Raw genomic sequence first — 15,634 nt, forward strand, 5'->3', positions numbered from 1 at the left:
CCACAAGGATCAAAGCTGGGTCCACAGTTTTTCATCATTTATATGAATGATTTGGATTTGAACATAGGAGTTACAGTTATTAAGTTTGCAGATGACACAAAATAGGTGGTGTAGTGGAAAGCAAAATATGTTAGCTCAGAGTAGAGTGAGATCTTGCTCAGATGGGCCAATGGGGCGAGGAGTGGCAGATGGAGATTAATTTAGATAAATTTGGAGGTGCTGCATTTTGGAAAGCAAACCCAAGGAGGACTTATAAACTTTATAGTAAAGTCCTGGTGAGTGTTGTTGAACAAAGACCTTGGGGTACAACTTCATAGTTCCTTGAAAGTGGGTTGTAGGAAGATATGATAGTGAAGAAGGTTTTGGTACACTTGCCTTCATTGGTCAATGTATTGACTAAAGGAGTTGGGAGGTCATCTGGCATCTGTACAGAACATTGGTTAGGCCACAGTTGAAATACTGGGTGGAATTCCCCTGCTATAGGAAGGATGCTGTAAAATTTGAAAGGATTCAGAGAAGATTTACAAAGATGTTGCCAAGGTTGGAGAGGCTGAATAGACTAAGGCTATTTTCCCTGGAGCATTGGAGACTGAGAGGTGATCTTGGAGAGGTTTATAAAATCATGAGGAACATGGATAGCGTGAACAGACAAGGTCTTTTCCTGGGGTGGAGGAGTCTAAAACTAGAGGGCAAAGGTTTAAGCAGAGAGAGGAAAGATTTAAAAGGGATCTAAGCAGCAAGGTATTCACACAGAGGGTGATGCTTCTATGAAATGAGCTGCCAGAGGAAGTGGTGGTGGAGGCTGGTACAATTACAACATTAAAAAGACGTCTGGATGGGTACATGAATAAGAAGGGTTTAGAGGGATATGAGCCGAATGCTGCAAATGGGGCTAGATTTATTTAGGATATCTGGTCGGCATGGACGAATTGGGCCAAAGATTCTGTTTCTGCACTGTATATTTCTCTGATATATCTCCCTTACTCCTCCACTAGAACCACTATCTTTCTCATCTGCTGCTTAGTGCTGTAAGTTTGGCCACTTGAGAAGCTTTCAGGTTGGTGTAGGCAAAATACTGACAGGAAAGGAAATTGGTGGGTACATGTAGGTTTGAATGGCAGAACAATTAGAAAATGCATTCCTTTGGAATTCTCAAATTCAAAAGACAGAATAAGCTAAAATTCTAAGCTAAAATCACATTGTTATCTGTACTTCTGCCTCCACAGATAATGGTTGACCAGTTGAAAATTTTCCACATTTTCTTCTTGGTATTGTTTTGTGTCTGGCTGTCAGAAGTTAGCTTATGAAGAAAAGCAGTCAATTACTAGAGCCACTTCTTTGGGTCAAACTAAGTAAATAACTGATGAGAACAAAATGATTAATTAGCAATTATGCTCAGGGCAGATATTAGCAGAGGCACGTTTCGAATTTCTCTGCAGTGCACATTTGCTTTTCTTTAAATTGCTCCTCTCTTGGAAGACAAGGTTAGCTTCCAGTAAACCAAGGGGAACTCTGGACAGAAACTCAAGGGCCGGTCGGATTGAATGCCCACCGTGGTTATAAAAGTGGAGTTTGATTCCTGTTTCTGTGGACAAACGTAGGGGGGAGAACTTAATAAGAATGAGATAGCTACAACAGCCATGAACAAGCACGCTTGCTGCTCCTGGTCCACAAGTAGTGTTCAAAGGCTTTGAATGTTGTCACTTATCTCAAGAGGGTTGGAATATAAAAACAGCGATGTGCTTCTGAGGCTTTATAAAGCTCTAGTTAGGCCCCATTTAGAATACTGTGTCCAATTTTGGGCCCCACAGCTCAGGAAGGACATACTAGCCCTGGAGCATGTCCAGCGGAGATTCACACGGATGATCCCTGGAATGGTAGGCCTAACATACGATGAATGGCTGAGGATCCTGGGATTGTGCTCATTAGAGTTTAGAAGGTTGAGGGGAGATCTAATAGAAACTTACAAGATAATATATGGCTTAGAAAGGGTGGACGCTGGGACGTTGTTTCTGTTAGGCGGGGAGACTAGGACTCATGGGCACAGCCTTCGAATTAGAGGGGGTAAATTTAGAATGGAAATGAGGAGATATTTCTTCAGCCAGAGAGTGGTGGGCCTGTGGAACTCATTGTCACAGAGCGCAGTGGAGGCTGGGACGTTAAATGTCTTCAAGGCAGAGACTGATAATTTCTTGATCTCGCAAAGAATTAAGGGCTACGGGCAGAGTGCGGGTAAGTGGAGTTGAAATGCCTATCAGCCATGATTAAATGGCAGAGTGGACTCAATGGGCTGAATGGCCTTACTTCCTGTCTTATGGTCTTGTGGTCTAAGGCAATTCCTATTTTTCTAAATTTTCCTCACCTCCACCTGATGCCTGGAAAACTGACTGACCACTGTAAACCTTGCAAAGCATGTTAAAGCAGAGGATGTCAGTATCAGCGGATCAGCTGTTAACCTCCCTCCTGCAAATGGGCAGGCCACTCCTTGTCCTGCTCATGTTAATCGCGAAAATGTGTAGATTGAAGGCAGATAAGGCTTGAGGTGAGATGTTCAAGTTTCCAAAACTTGGCCCAACTGCAATACATTCAAGATGGAGAGATCAATTTGTTTCTGTTATGCAGAGGAAATGCCAAAGTACAAAATACTGTGCCTGTACACAATTTTGATTTATTTTACTTATTGCTTTTCAGGAACTCTGTTGTGACCTTGCCTTTGACTGTGGCAGGTGTAGCTATCATTTGTACATTATTCCACAGAGTCAAACCACTTGGTTGCGTTTCCTTGGACTTTATACATTCTGGGTTCTCTCGGGCATTGAATGTTTATACTGCATTCTGAGAAGCTGAACTGTCTTCCTTGACTGTTACTGTTCAGAGTCTCCAGCATTAACTTTCTCTTAACCCAGAATAATTATCTCTCAATCTCAGCAATCACTGAAAGCACTTTTTACACAAACAAATGCAGTGTACTGATTATGGTTGTCCAGTATAGTATTTCTTCTGCTTTTCTTTGAGTCCCAATCATATATTTCTATCAGTTCTGCTGATGTCAGGGTAGTATCATCATTTATATTATCAAATTAACATACTAATTTCCCATTATACTACAGTCATCATTCTAGAGCACCATAATGATACCTTAAAACTTTGATTTCATGTTTTTCATTCACTGTCAAATTTCAAAGTAAGTTTTGATTATTATAAAGCATAAATAATAGGATAAAGCAATTATTTATGCCATAGTTTGATCACAGCGATACAATATACAATATACAATTTACAGGGAGACTAAACAATAATTGTTAGTCATTACAATAATTAATCTCATTAAAGGGATTTAATTAATTTCCAAACCTTGGAGATGAAATCACACAGTAAAATGTTAATAATGAATATGTTACTGAATTCATATTCAGTAACCTTTTGCTATTACAAGAGAGGTCAACTCATTTATTTTAATCAGTTTGAACCCTTTGAAGAAATTATTTAAAATGCATAGCACATTAATTTCTAATATTATCAAGCCAGGCTTAATCCATATAAGTTTCTGAATATCAGTTGAACTTCAGAATAAGTCTAATCCAACTTCAGGGACAGTCATTTTCAGACCGTTTTGGCTAAGATCCCATGGCAAACATCTTATTTCATGAGGAGTAGAGTATAATAATATAATGAGTGATAATGGGAACTGCAGATGCTGGAGAATCCAAGATAATAAAATGTGAGGCTGGATGAACACAGCAGGCCCAGCAGCATCTCAGGAGCACAAAAGCTGACGTTTCGGGCCTAGACCCTTCATCAGAGAGCTAATAATATAATGGTTGCATTTACTATGAACACCAGCAGAAGCTGTCTGTAACAAAGATGGCACTGGCCACATAGTCACAGAACAGAACAGAAACAAATTTGTAAATGCAGTCATTAGTGTTTAAAAAAGAAAAGAAAAATTGCAGACCTTCATATTTTACTTCCTTAACCAGGACCATGTTTGAGCAAGGCCTTGCCCTTCACCTCTCACTCACCCCTAGGTCCAGGACCAGTTCCTCTCCTCTCTGCCAATTACAAACTGTCCTCCAATCTCTCTGAATTGGCCAAGTCAAAAACAATCTCTGATAACTTCTCAGATCCGGTCCACATTTTGCTGTGTTACTGCAAGTAGACTGATGTTTACTTACTTACCCATAATCTTTTGTACGCAGGATTGTAGAACAGACAGTTCAGAAGAAGCTTTTTGACCAGTGTCAATCAGATACAGGCAAGGGAATCTGTGCATTTTAAGAATGTAACTTGTAATACAGTATGTTCTCCTTTCAGAAATCTAGCTAGATGTGTGAATTTAGGGACGTTAGCTTCTGAATCGATGTCAGGTCCCTGATATGTCCATCTTTGCTGTTTCAAACAAGTGTCTTCCCCTCCATAAGACCATAAGGAACAGGAGCAGAGATAATGGGAACTGCAGATGCTGGAGATTCCAAGATAATAAAATGTGAGGCTGGATGAACACAGCAGGCCAAGCAGCATCTCAGGAGCACAAAAGCTGACGTTTCGGGCCTAGACCCTTCATCAGAGAGGGGGATGGGGGGAGGGAACTGGAATAAATAGGGAGAGAGGGGGAGGCGGACCGAAGATGGAGAGTAAAGAAGATAGGTGGAGAGAGTGTAGGTGGGGAGGTAGGGAGGGGATAGGTCAGTCCAGGGAAGATGGACAGGTCAAGGAGGTGGGATGAGGTTAGTAGGTAGCTGGGGGTGCGGCTTGGGGTGGGAGGAAGGGATGGGTGAGAGGAAGAACCGGTTAGGGAGGCAGAGACAGGTCGGACTGGTTTTGGGATGCAGTGGGTGGGGGGGAAAGAGCTGGGCTGGTTGTGTGGTGCAGTGGGGGGAGGGGACGAACTGGGCTGGTTGAGGGATGCAGTAGGGGAAGGGGAGATTTTGAAACTGGTGAAGTCCACATTGATACCATATGGCTGCAGGGTTCCCAGGCGGAATATGAGTTGCTGTTCCTGCAACCTTCGGGTGGCATCATTGTGGCAGTGCAGGAGGCCCATGATGGACATGTCATCAAGAGAATGGGAGGGGGAGTGGAAATGGTTGGCGACTGGGAGGTGCAGTTGTTTTTTGCGAACTGAGCGGAGGTGTTCTGCAAAGCGGTCAGCAAGCCTCCGCTTGGTTTCCCCAATGTAGAGGAAGCCGCACCGGGTACAGTGGATGCAGTATACCACATTGGCAGATGTGCAGGTGAACCTCTGCTTGATGTGGAATGTCATCTTGGGGCCTGGGATGGGGGTGAGGGAGGAGGTGTGGGGACAGGTGTAGCATTTCCTGCGGTTGCAGGGGAAGGTGCCGGGTGTGGTGGGGTTGGAGGGCAGTGTGGAGCGAACAAGGGAGTCACGGAGAGAGTGGTCTCTCCGGAAAGCAGACAGGGGAGGGGATGGAAAAATGTCTTGGGTGGTGGGGTCGGATTGTAAATGGCGGAAGTGTCGGAGGATTATGCGTTGTATCCGGAGGTTGGTAGGGTGGTGTGTGAGAACGAGGGGGATCCTCTTGGGGCGGTTGTGGCGGGGGCGGGGTGTGAGGGATGTGTCGCGGGAAATGCGGGAGACGCAGTCAAGGGCGTTCTCGATCACCGTGGGGGGAAAGTTGCGGTCCTTAAAGAACTTGGACATCTGGGATGTGCGGGAGTGGAATGTCTTGTCGTGGGAGCAGATGCGGCGGAGGCGGAGGAATTGGGAATAGGGGATGGAATTTTTGCAGGAGGGTGGGTGGGAGGAGGTGTATGCAGGAGGGTGGGTGGGAGGAACAGGAGCAGGCTGTTTAGCCCCTCAAGTTTTCTCCACCATTCGATAAGATCATGGCAGATCTGGCATTCCTCATGTCCACTTTCCTGCCTTTTCCCTGTAACCAGTAATTCCACAAATGATCAAGAATCTATTTCAATCTTAAATATACTCAAAGACTTACCCACAATTGCTCTCCGAGGCAATCAGTTCAAAAGACTCACAATCCTTTGAGAAAAGAAATTCCTCTTTATCTCAATCTAAAATTTGTACTCCTTAATTCTGAGGCTATGCCCTCTGATTCTAGACCTCCGAGGCATTGAAACATCTTGTTAGCATTTACCTTTTCAAGTTCCTTAAGAATTGTACATGTCTCAGTGAGGCCACCTCTCAATCGTCTAAATTCCAACATTTCAAGTGCCAGCCTGTTTAGTCAAATTACAATCACTCCATACCAGGGATCATCTGAGTGAAGTATCTCTGAGCAGCCTCCAAAGAAATAATATCTTTCCCAAATAATGGAACTAAAACGATCACAGTACTCCAGATGTGGTATCAACAGCACCTTGTACAGTTACAGAAAGAGTTCCCTACTCTTACACTCCAACACCCTTGAAATAGGGGCAACCTTTCTCCTGCATCGGTGCACTAGCTTTCTGTGCTTCATGCGGAAGTACCACCAAGAGCTTTTGTGTTTCAGATTTCTGCAGTTTTTCTGCATTTAAATAGTACTGTTCTTTTGTGCTCCCTTCCAGAATGAACAACTTCACATTTTCCTACATTGCACTATGTTTGCCAACTTTTTTGCCCATTCACTTAATCTATTGCTATTTCTTTGTAAATTGTTTGTATCCATCTCACAATCCACCTATTTTTATGTATTCTGCAAATTTCACTATGATGTACTTACTTGCTTCCCCCAAGTCATTGATACCTATCAGAAACAGCTGTGATCCCAGCTCTGATCCCTGTGGAATCCCACCGGCCACAGGTCACCAATCCAAGAGAAAAAACTCACCGCTTCCTGCTTATAAATCAATTCTCTATCCACATCAATATTGTGCTTCTAATACCATGGGGTCCTACCTGATAACTTGTCTTTTGTGAGGTACCACATTAAACTTCCTCTGGAAGTCCAAATGCAACTCATCTACTGGTTTCCTCCTATCCGCTCTAGTTTAGATTTCTCAGAAGTAAATAAAGTAGTGAGACACAATTTCCCTGTCATAAAGACACTCTACTTGATTCTATGATAATAAAATGTGAGGCTGGATGAACACAGCAGGCCAAGCAGCATCTCAGGAGCACAAAAGCTGACGTTTCGGGCCTAGACCCTTCATCAGAGAGGGTCTAGGCCCGAAACGTCAGCTTTTGTGCTCCTGAGATGCTGCTTGGCCTGCTGTGTTCATCCAGCCTCACATTTTATTATCTTGGAATTCTCCAGCATCTGCAGTTCCCATTATCTCTGCTTGATTCTATTATAGTTTTCCAGATATGTTTCTATTAATTCCTTAAGAATTGATACCAACACTTTTTCCAGCCATAGATGTCAGGCTAATCAGTCTGACTACCCTGTAGTTGTGCACTTTTTGCCTCCCAGCCTTTCTGAGTATATGTATTACATTGGCACTTTTCCAATTCTTCAGTACTTCTGTGTTTTGGAAAATTACAACCAATGCATTCATTGTCTCTGTAGCTTCTTCTTTTAGGATCCTAAGGTGAAAAACATCAGCACTAAGGGACTTCAATGCCTTTAGCCCCCTTAGTTTGTTTAATTCTACTTCTTTAGTGATGGTGTTGGTGATTAATTCCTCTCCCATATTCTTTAATATTAATGGAATCTTTGAAGTATATTCTCCCACAAAAAAATGATGAAAACTATCTGTTGAACCTCTCTGCTCTTACCTTGTTCCCCGTAACTATCTCCCCAGATCTATTTCCTAAGGGCCTACGTTCACTTTGACCTTTCTCTTCCTTTTCATATTTTTACTGAAGCTCTTTTGTCAGTTCATGTTCCTTGCTAGTTTACCTCATTGTTTATTTTCGCTGTCTTTATTAACTTTATAGATCTCCTTTGCTGGATTCTGAATTTATCCCAATTTTTGTTGCTATGACTAACCTTGGCCTACTGATATGTTTTTTCTTTCAATTTAGTACTCTCCTTAACTTCTTTGGTTAGCCATGATTGGTTTATTCCTCTCAGAACTTTTCCTCCTTAATGGGATATATTTTTGCTCAGAGTCATAATATTTTTTCTTATATGTCTGTTGCTGCTTGCTTACTGTTTTCCTGTTTATCTATCTGCCCGGTCCACTTTAGTTAATCTATCCTCATTTCATTGTAATTCTCTTTACTTCAGTTAAACAAAATTGTTTCTGACACAAGTTTCTAAACTTAAAATGAATATTAAATTCTATCATGTTATGATTGCTACTTCCTGGGAAATCTTGCACACTGAGGTAATTTATTAAACTTGCCGCATTACTCATTAAGAGATTTAAGGGTAGCTTCTGAGATAAAATTGATAATTCTGGGTCAGAGATAATAGGAACTGCAGATGCTGGAGAATCTCAGATGACAAGGTGCAGAGCTGGATGAACACAGCAGGCCAAGCAACATCAGAGGAGCAGGAAAGCTGATATTTCGGGTTGAGACCCTTCTTCTGAAAGGGTGGCTTCTTCCCTGTTTGGCTCCGTGACATATTACTGTAGGTAACTATCCCTAATGCACTCTTTCAATTTGTTGTTGTAGCTACCATTTCCAAACTGATTGAGCCAATCAACATAAAAATTAACTCACCCATAATTATTGCTCTTTTCTTTTTATGTGTCCTTAATATTTGTTGATTTATACCTATTCCTACAGTGTGGCTATTTTCATGGGATCTATACACTGTTTATGCCACCTACTCAATGACTAAATGGCCCTTCATGGAAGTGCTGGGGAGGAACACACAAAATATTGCCTTTTGGCTGAGAACAAACCCTTGGAGTTAGGGCAGCATCATGGTGGTTCATGCTGATGTCATCCACACATGAATGGAGGCATACTGACAATAAAGATCCATTCACAACAGTGTGACAGCACAGCGGGCACGTGACGCGAGTCCTGGCTGCTATCTTTCTTGATTGGAATAAATACTTCCTAACATAATAGAATACAGGCATGTGTCACTTCAAAACTGAAGGGTGTGAGCACTGTGGATTTGTAAAACAAAGTTACAAGTCAGGTTGTAAATCAGAATCCTAATTTTGATTGATTGATAGGGTTCTATCATTTGAACAATCAATAATAATTTTGTTTGAGTTTGAATACAATTATTTGCTAATACGAACCTACATGGGCCATATCTCTTGCTCCTTCCAACTCAGCAGGCACAAAATTAAATCTTACTATTAATCATAACGGTTTTGATTACTGCATAACGTGATCAGGAATTCTCACCACAGAATGCAGAGGAGAAAATCACTACTACTAAGGAGAAAGAACTTTTTGTGATAAAATAAGACATCTGGACATCCCGAAGTGTTTAATAGCCAATGAAGGATGTTTGGGTTGTAGTTACATTTATAGCATAGGGAAGCACAAAGTCAAGAAGAATTCGTGAGGAGCTCTGAAGGGAGAGGTATGGACAGGAAATAGATGATAATGAAATGAAGGCAAAGGCAATAATACTGAAGGTAGAAGGGGAAGGGAGAAAAAACATGAGGAGAGAATGGGAAAACAAAATAGTAGCAATTAAGGGAAAATCAAAAGCACTGGAGACAATGAAGGTGAAAGAAGCTGGCAGCAGTGCTATGTTGAAGGACAGATAAGCAGGTGACCACACTGAGATAGTAGGAGCGAGTGTTGGTATTAACACAATGGGAGCGTGAGAATGTCAACTTGAATGAGGGCTCGGGGAATTTCAAGTTTCAGCTGTGAAGACAGGATTGCCAATTGAATGAGGGAAGGGGAAAGGGTGTTACGTTGAACAAGGGAGCAGGAAAGCTAGGTTGAACGGAGCAAAATAGGGAAAGGTTTGTCAGTGTGAATGTGAACTTGCTGAACAGGGCTAGGTTGAATAGAGGTGAAGTCAGCCATGATAAATAGGTATCTATTTGTCTTCTGTTTATTATTTGAAATTTTAATAGCAAGGAAGAGGAAAAACATACTGCTGTAACATATCAGACAATAGTTACCATGGAAATATGTAAATTAACTGCCAGCTTATGTGACTATAATAAGCACGTCTAAACTGTCATTTCCTCTTTGTTTACTCTTACTGACAAATTTGTTCAAAATTATAAAAAAACATATAAATTGACTTGAAAAGGAAAACATTAGAAACTCCAGGATAGCAGTGATAATTGGAATAATGTATTTATTTCTTCAGATATACAATTGCAGCTTCTGTTCTGCAAAGGCTAAATAATATGACATTTTGAATATAGATACGTAATTTTACAGTTTGCTTTGTGTTTTGAAGGGTTAAGTGCCAAGGTTACAGCTCCCCACCTCTTCAATGCTGCCTTACAGATTACATGTTTATTAAATGGTCTGTATTGATAAATGTCAACACATTTGTCATGTTACAACAAAAAAATTACATTGCAATGGATTTTTTTAAAATGAATGGTTTAAATTCAGGCTTACCAAATCAATGCGTAGTTGAAGCAAAGTAAGAGAATGTATGTTGATCTATTGAACGGCAATATATCTGGAAATTAGAAGACATAGACAGAAAGAATTCATATCTAAAGCTTGATTCAAAAAGGAATTTATCAGATTAGGTATACTCAAGAGCGACTTAGTTCCTGTAGCTAGTTTTATTAAATAAACGATAAAATGCAACATTCTAAGATTCCTGGCAAGGGTGGGATGGATAACCCATTTTCTAATACATACATTTTTCTTTATTTATATAAGTAATTTGGAACTTTGAGACATTTTGAGGTCTCATATTTATGGAAACAGAGCAATAGCACCACCAAAATATTGTGGGAAGACTGATAGACACATTCCAGACAACAGCATGGCCTGAGTTATATTCCCAAGACTTCTCCACTAGGTGGCCTGAGGGACTTCCTGACTCAAGTGGTTAAACTTTCTAATACACCAGTCAGGGCACTAGAGATAATATATCAGTACAACCAAGAACACTTGGACCATATAGGCATGGGAGAGGCAACCCGTGTATCTTTGCAGTTGAATTTCCATTTCAGCATTTCGCCCAAGCACTAGAGGCATTCTATCATCAGGATGTGCTGTATATTTGTTTTTGTTTTTAGTCTGGAATAGTTGTTAGAGCTTTCCATTTGACTTAGTACGCAAGTAGGGTCAATCCATATCTGCTGGGAAAGGAAATTTTAAAAATATGAAAAACAAAATACCAAATAAAACGGCCATAACAGCTCTGCTTCAGTCCATGCTTCATTTTGAAATTGTTGGAACTCATACACTCAAGTTACATTGTACAAAGTGAAAGAAGCTGAAGAACTTTGTTGATCAACCAATTTGCACAGAAAATCCTAAGGAGTCCTGCCTTGTTGATGGTTTTGAATGCTTTCTTGAGATCTATGAAAGTAAGTCAGCAAAGAAGTCAATCTTGTTCACCAAAGAAAATAAAAGAAACTCAGGAGGTCTGACAACATCTCTGAGGAGAGAAAAATAAAACTAGCAAATCAAGTCATACGTGACTGTTCTTCATAACACTTTGTTGTAGATCTGACAACCCAGAAGCCAAACTTTGCTACTGGATAAGCTCAGTCAGCAAGTCCATCCTTATAATTTCATTAGACAGGGCATTGAATATAAAAGCTGGCAAGTCATGTTGCTGCTGTACAATTTTAGTTAAGCCACATTTGGAGTATTGTCTGCAGTTCTGGTTCCCACACTATCGGCAGGACATGGAGTCTTTGAAGAAGGTTGCAAGAGTTTTACCAGAACGCTGCCTGGATTGTAGCGTGTTAGCTACAAATAGAGGTTAGACAAACTTGGACTGTTTTCACTCAAGCATCAGAGCCTGAGGTGGGGATTCAGGGTGATTGGTGGGGGTGACTTGAGAGAACTCTTCAAAATTATGAGAAGCATTGATGGGGTGGAAAGTCAGTTTCTTTTTCAGAGCGGAAGGTCAAACACTGAGGGCCATAAGTTTAAGGCAAGAGGGGAAGAGTTTAAAGGAGATGTGCGAGACATTTTTATTTACACAGAGGGTAGTAAGTGCCTGGAAAATGCTGCTAAAGGAGGAGGTAGAAGCAAATCTGTTAACCAAGCTTAAGAGGCCTTGAGACAAATATATGAACACGCGAGCAATAGAGAACCATACATAGGCAGATGGAATGGGTTTAGACTGGCATCGTGGTTGACACAAACATGGTGAGCCAAAGGACCAGTTCCTGATCTACATTGTTCTACATTCTCTGAAATATGTATAAAATAACATCAATCTAGCTCTTAGGGCAAAGATGCTGGTTTGTGAGGGCTTGTGCTTTCAGCTTTTTGAATATCTGTGAAACATGGATAATATACAGCTATTATAGAACATAGAACATAGAACATAGAACAATACAGCGCACAACAGGCCCTTCGGCCCTCGATGTTGTGCTGACCTATGAACTAATCTAAACCCCATCCCCCTACACTACCCCATCATCATCCATATACTTATTTAAGGGCTGTTTAAATGCCCCTAATGCGGCTGAGTTAACTACATTGGCAGGCAGGGCGTTCCACGCCCTTACCATTCTCTGAGAAAAGAACCTGCCTCTGACATCTGTCTTAAATCTATCACCCTTCAATTTGTAGCTTTGCCCCCTTGTACAAGCTGAAGTCAACATCTTCGGAAAAAGACTCTCACTGCCCACCCTATCTAATCCTCTGATCATCCCCTCTTAGCCTCCTTCTCTCCAATGAGAACAGACCCAAGTCCCTCAGCCTTTCTTCATAGGACCTGCGCTCCAGACTAGGCAACATCCTGGTAAATCTCGTCTGCACCTTTTCCAATGCTTCCACATCCTCCCTGTAATGAGGCGACCAGAACTGCATGCAATATTCCAAATGAGGCCGCACTAGCATTTTGTACAGTTGCAGCATGACATCACGGCTCTGGAACTCAATCCCTCTACCAATAAAACCTAACACACCGTAAGCCTTCTTAACAGCACTATCAACCTGGCTGGCAACTTTCAGGGATCTATGTACATGGACACCAAGATCCATCTGCATATCCGCACTACCAAGAATCTTTCCATTGACCCAATATTCTGCCTTCCTATTATTCTTCCCAAAGTGAATCACCTCACATTTATCCGCATTGAACTCCATTTGCCACCTTTCAGCCCAATTCTGCAGTTTATCCAAGTCTCCCTGCAACCTGCAACATTCTTCCACACTGTCCACCACTCCACCGACGTTAGTGTCATCTGCAAACTTGCTAACCCATCCAAGTCATTTATAAAAATGACAAACAGCAGTGGTCCCAAAACAGATCCTTGAGGCACACCACTACTGACCTATCAAGAGAGGAAGCTCAAAAACATTCACATTGTTGCCCGGTTATCACCCTTGACAACAGATATTGGCTCGGCCCAAACAGGAAAAGAGTCAAATCTGTATCAACTAACCACTAATTTCATTGGTTTAACTAAAACAGACATACGATTCTCACCATTTGGTTAGGAAAAGGTTAACAGCAGGCATGCAATTCAGACTAGACAAAAATCTAAGCACACACTCATTTGGTTTCCATGACATTCCCTGAACAATCAACAAAAATAAAGGCTAATACCTGAGTATAGGAGCTTACATTGTCCAGATAATAGGTCCTAGGTCTTTGGGGTTATATCCACACTTCCAAACATGGAGTCCATAACTTTGTGAGGTTGATCTCCAGAGCTTTCATTGCTGGCATGTTGAAACCCTTCATTTTTAGTCATGTTCTTTACTTTCCTAGAATGTGGAGTCTCATCCTTGTTGGTTGTAATCTTATCTGGTGCGTCAGTTTCTTTCCACCATAGGCTCACTCCAAGGATACTATTAGGATTACCTCACTAGTCTTCCACAAAATGAGCATTTACACCTTTTATCATCCCTTGAAGCTGATCTAGTTTGAGCAAGCCTAAGCCAGTAGCTGGGGCTCGGGGAACTTCATTTCAAAAATTACTGTTTTTACATGTGACCAGCCCTTGGCCAACAATAACTACCTTGCAGTGCATTCTGGGCTTCATAGGTATTCATATCCTTTCAAAGGCAAAACTCCCAAGTATGTTGGCATTTAGCAAGCAGAGGTGGCTTTGCTGGCTTAGGCTCATTTGAGAGGTGTAAAGTGTTTCCATGCCTAAGGATTTTCAGTCTGATGAGTTAGCCAAATCTAAAAGATGAGTTGGACATCTAAAGCACTACTTAAAGAATCCTTATCAGTATGACTTCAAGAACCTTCTGTAATACAAATGGGAGACACCAGCTGCCAAAACAGAAATGGTAACTTGACCTGCAAGCTCATGTGTGTGACCATGATTTTTGTTGATTGTAGTCGTTTGGCACATGTACCAACATGCAAAAACCTACCCACAACAGCATCTGATAATCAATTCAAGTGAAGCACTTGTGGTAGACCCGCCTCTTACAGATTGAGTTCTTCAGCATCAACAACAGTGCACCACATGAAGTTATCTCATCTCCAATGGATTTGCTTTGCTGTATGCCCATTACCCTAGGCAGATGGAAGACTGCCAATGGCAATGTGTGGCAAGAGGCAGGGGCACTGTGAACCTTTTGAAACGGGACAGGTAGTAACGCAAAAAACAGTTGTCAGGGAAATGCTTCTACTGTATACATTAAACAAGGAGTCTAATTGGGAAGTGCATGTAGAAAGGCAAAGACCATTATCCCAGCTTGTCAACAAAACAGGCTTAAATTTGAGTTTGCATCATTGGTATTCATGAGTTCAGGATATCTCAGTGTATTTTCAGTGCAAATTATAAACTTTTATAATTGTTGGTCAAAACATTTCAAAAAAATTCCAAAAGGCGTCACAAGGCTTTATTACAGCTCATGAAGTAATTTTGTAAAATCACCAGTGTTTTTAGGTACAGAAATGCATCTTCTGTAATGCACACCAAGGCTCTGCAAGCGACAGTGAAACAAATGTTGAGTTCATCTGTTCTTCTTATTAATGTTGGTTGGAAGAAATTTTCTTTTCATTCTTCTTGGTGATCTTTTATAATCATTTGAGAAGGCAAAAGGATTCTCAGTCTATTTTCTCATACAAAAGGTTCCTGCCCAGAAAGTTCTCAATATCAAAAGATCACTTGAAAAAGAAAAAACGGATGCTCCCACATTGATTTCAGAGATCCAAGCTCCATTTTATATGGACTTTTTGCATCCCACCAACTTTGATGTAGTATCAATTTGGCTTGTATATAAAGTATATTTTAATAACCCAGTTCGACATATTATAACATACTTCGAGGGAAATGAAATTTGAACCAAAAACTTCTGCCCTAGAAATATTGCCACCATCACTGCTCTACCAGTAAACATGTGAACTGTCTTTTCCCCTTGCTTGCCAATGAAGGAAATGTCAACAAACTGTGGAGGAAAAGCCAAATAAATCTACTTAGGATCAGCAAACAATGAGCTAGGACCTGTTTTTGGGCACAGCACTGATCTGTAAATATATATCTCTATATTTCCCATATCACCTTAAATTGAGTTATGCACATACTTAAGAATTCACAATGATGAATTCAAGGCGAATCCAAGTGAAGGCATGATGAAGGAATAGCGACACATCCCTCACACCCCGCCCCCACCACAACTGCCCCAAGAGCATCCCCCTCGTTCTCACACACCACCCCACCAACCTCCGGATACAATGCA

The sequence above is a fragment of the Stegostoma tigrinum genome, chromosome 9, assembly GCF_030684315.1.
Source record: "Stegostoma tigrinum isolate sSteTig4 chromosome 9, sSteTig4.hap1, whole genome shotgun sequence".
Lineage (NCBI taxonomy): Eukaryota > Metazoa > Chordata > Chondrichthyes > Orectolobiformes > Stegostomatidae > Stegostoma > Stegostoma tigrinum.